The sequence below is a fragment of the Mirounga angustirostris genome, unplaced genomic scaffold, assembly GCF_029215605.1.
Source record: "Mirounga angustirostris isolate CCGP_5_RB_7025 unplaced genomic scaffold, mMirAng1.0.hap1 SCAF_2, whole genome shotgun sequence".
Classification (NCBI taxonomy): Eukaryota; Metazoa; Chordata; class Mammalia; order Carnivora; family Phocidae; genus Mirounga; species Mirounga angustirostris.
In genome coordinates this window covers 182,105,890-182,116,368 of record NW_026991710.1, presented here as the reverse complement: position 1 = coordinate 182,116,368, position 10,479 = coordinate 182,105,890, and positions in this window count along the sequence as shown.

Genomic DNA, 10,479 nt, shown 5'->3' with positions numbered 1-10,479 from the left:
GTAAATACGTGTTAAATTAAGTATACATGCAGTTGAAAACACACATGGAAAAATATGGTAAATAACGGATTGCCAAATCAACTGCATAGACAACAAATATGAGTTAGGATTTGAACTTAGATCTCTGACTACAGAGCTGGAACTCATAAACACAATTTAGGGTCTTAATCACTATAAAACATTACCCTGTATTTTTAGGATGTTTGTGTAGGTTCACACTTCTTTCAGAAGCCTCATTTTAATCCGTACACCAGTCCTCTGAATATTGTTACCCGCCCCCCCCCCCAATAACAGAGCTGAACATTTGTCGATCTGAGATTTTGTGACTGCTCAAAGTTACAAAGCTAGGAAGCCAGGGAACAAGGATTCAACTCCAATTTCAGAGTCAAATTCTGATCCCAAATCCAATCTTTTGCTACCATGTTACAGCTTCTTATGGATAGGACTTGGATAGGTGAGGTGGAGGGAGAGAACCTTTCAAGTTAAAGCAAAAGTATGAATAAAGGCAAGAGAGTCTAAAAAATATTTGAGTGCCAACTGTTCAAGCCCAAGTGAAGCTCATTTTTTTAAATCAAGACATGAACTAATCAGAAAAATGTAAATAATTTTAAAAGCTGGTAAGTATAAAGGAAAAATATGTTCCTGGGGAAGGTACAGCAGGGGACCTGACCTGGCTTGGTGGGAGGGGATCAAAAACTCCTGGAAGAACTAAATTTTTGAGTGAGATTTTTAACTGGGTGTATGCGGAAGATCATTGCAGGCTAAGGGAAACCTTGTATAAAGTACACAAAGTAGGAAAGTATGGAAAAACAAAACAGGTTAGAGAGGCAATGGAGTTTAGTGATCTTTAAATCCTTAAACCAAGGATTCTGCCACCTGATAGCTGTGGGACCTTGGGTAAGCTACTTAACTTCTCTGAGCCTCAGCTATCTCATCTGTAAGATGAAGATTATGATAGTATCTGCCTCACAGGGTTAGGTTGGGGATTATACAAGTATTTCAAATAATGCCTTGCGCAAAGTCAGCAGTGAATGAGAACTATGTGATTATGAAGTGAAGTAGGCATTCAGGGACAATAATAACAGATATCTTGAATAATAGGTCACATAAAAATCTTAAGTTTAGTTGTACTTTATCCTCTAACCAGTGTTTCCTGAAGCAGTGCTTCTCAACCTTTAATGTCACACGTATTACCTGGAGTCTTATGAAAATGTAGACTTTGATTTGGGGCTGGGGCCTAAGGTTCTGGTTTTTAAACAAGTTTTCAGATGGTGCAGTTGTTGCTGGTCTCGATGTTGCTGCCCACCCTGAAGCAACGATGTAGGAAACTGAGTTCTATGGGATCGTTATAATACAGGAAGAAAAGGGCTCCTTGATCAAGTGACTTTAGGAGATGATCTGTTGAAAAAAATTAAATAGATTTCTTCTTTTTAATATTCTACTCTGCCTTCTGAAGTTCTAAGAGGAACATACTGTAGTTTGCAATTTTATATCTAGGTCTAGTATGGTCAGCTGCTAGGTATAAATCACCTGATTATGGCAGTCCAAACAAATAGGGATTCGTTCATCTTACTTAACAAGAATTCAGAAGGTAGAACATTCAGTGCTCTGCAATGTGGAGGCTGGCATCTCTGCAAATCACTTTGCTTTTCCCTCAAAATCACAGGTTGTCCACTGCAGTTCCTGCTTCAAGTCCGTGTCAAAAACAGGAAGAAGGGTGAAGGGTCAACAGACTTTAATTTATGCCTTATTGGCCAGACTTGTGTTACATGGTCACTCCATCTGGAAGTAAGATCATGAAAGAGAATACTGAATTTTATAGCCTTTAGAACACACAGGCAAGAAGAGTGTCTGCCGTGCCTCCCGGATGTTCGTTTCTTTAACGCAGTCTTGTGGGAACACTGTTTCATACATCAGACTTTGGGAAGGTATAAATAATGGGGCACCAGTGACAATTTTAAATATGGGTATTATTTGCTCAAGTAGTAGCCTGAAGAATTCACACAATTAGGAGATCAAAAGAAGAAAAGTTTTTAAAGGAGGAAAAAAAAAATGATTCCCCAGAGAAGTGGGAGGGTAGCCAAGCAAGTTTAGTGTTACATAAATCTCAGGAGAATAGTTTTTCAATGCAAAAGGAATGATAAAAAAAAAATTAATGCCATAAAAAGATGAAAGAGAAAGCATTTGAATGAAAGACCACTGGATTTAGTGATAATGTTTTTTGTGTTTTTAATTTCAGTGGACTAGGGGAAGAATAGCCAGAAGCCAGAAAATAAAAGCAGTTAGAATAAAATAGATCATTTGAGGAGTTGAGATATAAAAGAGGGAAATTGGATGGACTGGTTTACCTGAAGCCAAGATATGAGGAAGATCCCAGTCTAAAATAATGTCCTCTGAAATTTCACCACTAAGGAGTTACTTATTAGGCTTTATGACTTTTTAAAATGCAAATATGCGGGGCGCCTGGGTGGCTCAGTTGGTTAAGCAACTGCCTTCGGCTCAGGTCATGATCCTGGAGTCCCGGGATCGATCCCGCATCAGACTCCCTGCTCAGCGGGGAGTCTGCTTCTCCCTCTGATCCTCCCGCTCTCATGCTCTCTGTCTCCCATTCTCTCTCAGATAAATAAATAAAAAATCTTTAAAAAAAATGCAAATATGCTTCTAATTTATAGCAGCTGATTACACGTTAGGGCCAATAAACTCATGAGTGCTTTTTGTGTTTTTTGTTTTTGTTTTTAATAGAGCAAAGTGTAGAGAAAATGCAAGAAGTCTGATTGCCTGACATGGGCAGAGGGGTTTCTACCAAGAAACAAAAAAAAGTTTTGTTTTGTTTTGTTTTTTAAAGAGAGGGGCTATGTTCCTGAAACCTGAAAGTACCAACTTCACAAATTTGCCCAATACCTAGAATTTCAGAAAGGCTGTGGATCATAAAATCAAGATCCATCCACAAAGCCCATAATCTATCCTTTGGCCAGGACAAAATCAGTTGGGGAGAAAGACAAGTCAGCCTCTAGGAATTACACCAACCAATAAACAAGATGGTTTAGCCTTTGGCTATTGCCCAAGGAGATTACAGTCAGACTGTCAGGAACTTAAATTTCACCTTTGCCATTTTTCAGGTGGCAAATTACATCTCTGTGCTGAGTATTCTCATCTCTAAAATGTGAATAATAGGGCGCCTGGGTGGCTCAGTTGGTTGGGCGACTGCCTTCGGCTCAGGTCATGATCCTGGAGTCCCGGGATCGAGTCCCGCATCGGGCTCCCTGCTCGGCAGGGAGTCTGCTTCTCCCTCTGGCCCTCCCCCCTCTCATGCTCTCTCTATCTCATTCTCTCTCTCAAATAAATAAATAAAATCTTTAAAATAAATAAATAAATAAATAAATAAAATGTGAATAATAATATAGCTATCTCATAATAATATAGCTATCTATTCTCATGTCTAAAATGTGAATAATAATATAGCTGTTGTGTTGCGAGGATTAAATGAGCTAATACTGCACTGGTCACATACAATAGTCCCCCCTTCTCCACCGTTTCCATGGCTTCAGTTACCTGCGGTCAACCACCGTCCGCAAGCAGACGGTCCTCCTCCCGAAGTATCGTCAGGTCACTAGCTGCCTAACAGACATCACAACAACTAATCTCATCATGTGGGCATTTTATCATCTGACAGCATCTCAGGAAGAAGGCTGAGTACAGTGCAACAAGCTATGTTGAGAGACCACATTCATACAACTTGTATTAAACTCTATTGTTACAATTGTTCCATGTTATTAATAATTGTTGTTAAGCTCCTACTTTGCCTAATTTACAAATTAAACTTTATCCTAGGTATGTACGTATCAGAAAAAACATAGTCTGCCTAAGGCTGGGTACTGTCCACAGTTTCAGGCATCCAGTGGGGGTCTTGGAACTCACGTATACCCCATGGATTAGGGGGAAACAACTGTACTAGGTGCTCTGTAAATATTTACTATGATGATGATGATGATGATGATGATGACGGTAATGCTAATAAAGAAGAGGAAGGTAAAAAGGAATATGGCAATGGTGAATTGGAGTGTTCTGTGACCTTCACCGAGGGTTGTAGGTGTAAGAAGAGAGGAGATGGTCAGAGGTTTTCCAGATAAGATAGATAAGATAAGAGAGCATATAAAATGAATTACGACTCTGGGTAAATTCTTCTTTACAAGCTCAGCAGTTCAGGTTCTTAATATTACTGGGATTTAAAATCCTCGAACAACAACAACAAACAAACCAAAAACTAGGTGCCTGGATGGCTCAGTCGAGTAAGCATCTGACTCTTGATTTCAGCTCAAGTCATGATCTCAGAGTCGTGAGATGGAGCCCTGTGTCAAGCTCCCTGCTCAGCGGGGAGTCTGCTTGAGATTCTCTCTCTCCCTTGGCTTCTGCCCCTCCCCCGTGCTCTCTCTCTCTCTCAAGTAAATAAATAAATCTTTAAAATCCTCATAAATTGGAGGTTGACACCCGTTGTAGAAATTCTCTGGTCCCATGGTCTCTAGAATGAGCCCAGGGGAGCCTTAGATTTTGACAACATGCCTCAAGTTCCTTGCAGGGACCAGGAAAGTCTCCCCTTTTCTCCTTTCATTTGGATGTGGCTCAGTTTTTATCTATCGTATATATTTGTGTTCCACGTAATACTCTGTGATTTTTTTTTGTTTGTTTGGAAAAAAGAAGAAAGCTTTCATCTCTAAAAAAGGGTTTGGACTTCTCCCTTCATTTTATAGATCAAGAAATCTCCTGCATTTTTCCGATGACAGGTATTTCTGGGAAGGACTCTGTTACTCCCCTGATTCAGATGAATTAACAAGCATTGTAAACCCAAGGCTGTACTCTGTGTTCTCACGAATGTTGGCACTTCATTTAGAATACCGCCTTAAAAAGCATATACACCCAGTAAAAACTATGCTCTCTGGTGAGCAAGCCCAAGACAAGCTGCAACTTTTCAAAGAGGATGAAAGAGGGAATTAAGCCTTCAATCATAAGAAGCCAACCTCCCGGAGAAAATGACATAGGGTATTGTCTCCTTAACTCCTGGGGTGTCGGAGCGTTTGCAGTTTCTAGGCCTTTCTAATTATAGATGTGCCCTGTAACGTGGCCTCCACCTGTACCTGTAACCCTGGCAATGTTCAGCATTTAACATTATCGAAGACTTTCCCGGCTTGAACTGATTAATTCATACAGTTCTAACCATCTGGGACAGATAGTGTTATTGCCCAGCTTTAAAGACACAGAAAATTCCAAAAGAGGTTTCTCCAAGGTCACATAGCAATTGGAACGGGACCGGGAGTGTATTTTACAAGTACGAGCTTTTTATGTTCATTAGAAGGCAACAACATTACACAGTTTAGATTCAGGGGTAATTTGATTTTTTTGTCTTCAGGGTGCTAAACAGTTACTGCTCTGTTCGATACTAGCTCACTCTGGTTTCTTTTGCAGCTTGTCTCCCGAATGGAATGGTTAGACCCTTAGGAATTACCATGCACGTCAAAATTCTTTGGAATACCAGGTAGTTTGGGAGCAATTAAAGGTAGCTAACATGAACCAGCTGTTCAGCTCTCTTCCTTTCTTCCTCTATTACACCTGTCATATCTCTTTTCAGTTGAGTGATATTAGAACACAGAGCTCTTGAAACGTAAAATGAAACCTCTGAAAAGTCAGTTATAAAGGCTTCTCTGTCCTCTTCTGGGAGCCAACCAACTAATTCAGATTCTTGGGAAATCGCACATTCCTCAAAGAAGGTCCTTTAGAGATAATACAAGCTTTTTCATCACTGGTTTTAGAAAGATTAAAAATAGACCATGTTTCGGGGCGCCTGGGTGGCTCAGTTGGTTAAGAACTGCCTTCGGCTCGGGTCATGATCTTGGAGTCCCGGGATCGAGTCCCGCATCGGACTCCCTGCTCGGCGGGGAGTCTGCTTCTCCCTCTGATCCTCCCCCTCTCATGCTATCTCCCATTCTCTCTCTCAGATAAATAAATAAAAAATCTTAAAAAAAAAAAAAATAGACCATGTTTCCCTAGTTATGCGAAAGTTAAATTTGAAACAAAGCACTAAGTAACTCATGGGTGGAAAACCACCACCATTCCCTTGCAGCTTTTCTGCTGGTCTAATAGTTTGATTTGAAAGCGTATTGTATCCTCATGTATTTATACTCATGGTGAAGAGGCAGGAAATCACATACTTGGAAAATATATATATATATGTATCCCTTTCCAAAAGGTCAAAAGCTGTTAAACTTTTGTATAGGCAATGATTATGCAAAGTAAGCAATGTCAAGTGAAAATAGTATCTTAACAAGAGTTCCATGTTGACTCAGACCAGTAGGACCAGCAAAGAAATTATTCTGAAAGTTTCCAGACCAGCATAGAAATTATTCTGAAAGTTTTCAGAATATGTAAGGAAATTTATCACGTTCGCCTCACACAGAATACGTAAGGAATTTGGTGAATATGATTAAGAACTTTTTCTAAATAGGGATCTTTTGAAACCCAAGTTCAAAGAACATCTGCATATTGTTTGTATGTGAGTCAGCATGTAGTAGGATGTGTAACTCAGAGGAACTTGGAGTTTGGAAGGATAATGTGTTTTACTCTCAAGGCTGTTTTCAATATCAAGTTGTAGGTTGGACCCACTTAATTTTTAACAAGTTCCATAAATAAGTCTGATTCACCCCAAACTTTAAAGGTCCTTGGTGTCATTCCTCAGCACTCTTGTCCTTCAGAGAAGCTGAGCAGTTTGATATATTAGTTTCAGTTGAAGGATAATCTTCCAGGATAAACCTAAACGTGAGAAAAGTTTATGTGAAAAGTTCAGATCTGTATTCTCATACAGTTTTCTGAAACGGAGCAAGAAAACAGCGATGCCGTGGTGATCACGGTATGCAGATGGCTCTCAGCTGTGCTACCCAAATTCTTGAGCAACTCCTGAGGATCAGGTGGCCTAAGGCAGGATGCTGAGACAGCTGGGAAGCTCCCCACGCTCATTCCTTCAGTCAGCGTGCCGGGATCGGTCGGCCTGCCAAGGGGCACGATGTCAGCTATCCCTCTCCTTGTTTCATAATTTAACAAAATACTCATTCCTGGAGCTCACTGATGACTTTATTTTTTCATAAGAAAACATTTATCAAAGCTGAAACAGGGGTGACACACCACTTTTCTTTATACCGTCTTCTCCATCATCCAAAACTTCCTGAAAGAGCCTATTTAGAGACTCAAACTTTTCCATGCTGGATGCAGGCCCAGAGAGATTTTTTTTTTTTTTTTTTTTTTTTTTTGTTAAGAGTGGAGCAGTCTATTTGGCCATTTTCAGTTAACGCTTTTTTCCCCCCTTATATCCGTAAATAAAACCTGTCCAAACACGCAGTTCCATGCCAAGATGTGACAAGTCCTCAATAAATAATTCTTTCTGGGCCAGACAGGGCTTTAAAAGATAAATATTTAAATGTTTAAAAATAAATATTTGTTCATTTTACCTAAAAAATATTTTGTTCAAATTTCCTAAAGTAACAGAAAGAAAACATAAGGAGCCTTCTTACATATTAGGAGGGGATTTTACACAGTGGTTGATGGAGAAAGTTTCCAGAGGTGGCAGGATATTAGGACACTCTTCTTGGCTTTTTTTTTTTAAGATTTTATTTATTTATTTGACAGAGACACAGTGAGAGAGGGAACACGAGCAGGGGGAGTAGGAGAGGGAGAAGCAGGTCTCCCGCTGAGCAGGGAGCCTGATGTGGGGCTCGATCCCAAGACCCCAGGATCGTGACCTGAGCCGAAGGTAGACGCTTAACAACTGAGCCACCCAGGCACCCCTTGTTTGCTTTTTTTTTTACCACTGGATTTTATTGGCAGGAAAGGGGGTACCAGACCTGAGGTCCTTCCTAGGGTGGCTGTGAGCTGGGTTCTGTCATCTTGGTAAGACACTCAGCCACTGTTTCCAGAATCGAGTACAGTTGAGGCCTCTTCTCCCTGCCTGCACAATGTGGGTTCTAGCAGGGAGATGGCCCTAATGGCCCAAGGACCGCTTTATGGGTCTGCTCCTGCTCCCTCCTGGATGGGAAGTTAGAGTGGCAAAGGACACCATCCATAGTCAAATTTCTTCACAGGTCACATCCTACGAGAATCCAGGCTTTTTCCTCTCCTTTGTCCCTTCCTTGGTAGGGGCCCAGCCTGGTGAGCTCCCTAGACATTGGCTGAGGGGGCCTTCATGTTCCACCACAGCTTGACATTCTCTGCCACGGCCGCTCAGTCTTCAGAACGGCTCCACGCGTGGGCCTGGGGACAAGTTCAGCCACTAGGAGCTGGTCTTGGGCCTTAGTCCTTCTGGCAGATTCTCTCTTCTACCTTCTCACATGTTGATTCACCAATGCCTCATAAGGTAATAGTAAGGAAGGGCTGGAATGTCTTCCCTTCCTTCTCAGGTAATGAAAATGCCCTTCAAGCAACAGCTTTATTTATTTTGGTTCTAACTTTACTGTTGGGAATTTCTGGACAGAAAGGAAGGGAGCTTTGACTGGATGCACTCTGTAAATCATATCAAAGACACGGATGCCTCCTTTTTCAGTGTTCCATATCACTTCAGTGCACACGAGAGCTCATTGTCAGAACTTGTTGCAACATTTTCTATTAATTATCACTTGAAAGTATTGCTCTCAAAACTAAGCCAGAAATTGAATGTCAACTTTGCAAAATTGAATAGAATTTAAGGTCTTGAGTAGCTGTCCCTCTGTGTTCAGTAGAGCAGTTGTTACCGAAGAATATTTATTGACCGGGACGCCTGGGTGGCTCAGTCAGTTAAGCGTCTGCCTTTGGCTCAGGTCATGATCCCGGAGTCCTGGGATCAAGCCCCGCATAGGGCTCCCTGCTCAGCGGGGAGTCTGCTTCTCCCTCTCCTGCTCTCTCTGGTTGTCTCTCTCTCTCTGACAAATAAATAAAATCTTTTTTTAAAAAATATGTATTGACCAAATAGAATAAAATAACTGAGAAAAAGTATGAGGTGCCAAAAAAACCACGAACAACATAAATATAGATAGAAATAATCTTCTAGGTCCCCAGTGTTTAGTTTAAGGTCAGATTCATTGCAATCTCCTGAAAGGCATGCTTGTTCTCTAAATAAGTTTTCTTGGTCCAGACTGTTGGATAACATGTAACTGCAAAGGCGGCAGAATTCCCTGAAAGTTTCCAGTATCAGGTTTCCTTGGAACGGGCCCATACATGACTCAGTCTTCTAAAGCTGATGACTTTGCCATGGTGGGTGCTGACCATCCACTGTAAGCCATCCACACTCTTACATAATGTTTCTAATGGTTGTACAGTTGGGAATATACATAGGGCATACCCTTGACAAACATTTGGGTTTAATAATCCCTTATCTTGATGTTGATTAGATCTAAGTTATACAACCTTCCAGCTGGATGGTTTGGTATAAGCAGAACTCTAAGAAAGAAGATAGGCGTATTCATCTCTGTGCACCTCTTCTATCAAAATTTTCATGTGACATTATGGGACAGTGATCTTTGTTAACTACAGTTACCTTTAAAAAGCAGTTTATAAAGGGATTGATTCAACATTTATTTGGCAATGTGTTTTGAGTAACAGATATGTTATTAGTCACCACAACAAAATAATGAAAAATTAATCTATGCAGAGTGCATAGTCGAATGCAATAACACAATAAAATAATTAGACTAAAGTAGAATCAAAACACGATAAAATAATTAGAATGCTTTTGTACTTTGTCTTACAACAGTAGTCTGCACAAAATGCTAGGGAACTTCCAAAGGATGAGCTACTAATTAGACCTGAATTGGGACCGTGAGTTAGATAGAATTAATATATGTTATTCACAAAGATGATGTAGCTACCAAAAATAAGCAAATATGATCTTGGGGTCCATAATAGAAGTATAATATTTAGAATTAGAATAGTATATATAGGTAGTGACTACTTTGGACTTATCCAACTATTTATGGAATATTGTGTTCAATTGAGGGCCAAAATGAAAGGATATTAATAAACCACAAGCTGATTCAGAAGAAATCATCCACAGTGAATAAGATGAGTAATATTTAGCTCAACTGGTATATCCAGAGAAAACTTTAGGAGAAACATGCTAGCAGTCGGCAAATATGTAAAGGATTTTTATGAAAAGATGTGTTATGTTTATTGCACAAGACCTCAAGGGTAACATAAATAAATTGATTAAAATATATGATGGATGGAAACTGAAAATATGCCAATTTTGGCTAAAGTTAAAAGAATATCCCAGAATCAGAGCTATATAAAAGATAAAATAATCTGTCTCTTGAGTTCACAAGATTACCATCATCATAGGGTTTACTTAATTGAGGCTAGACCTTTTGTCGACAATATTGCAAATGCACCCAAGCATTAGTTGGGTAGTTAAACCAAGGGACCTTTTTTGTCTCTCCCAAATCTTAGATTTTATGATTTGGAGTTGTG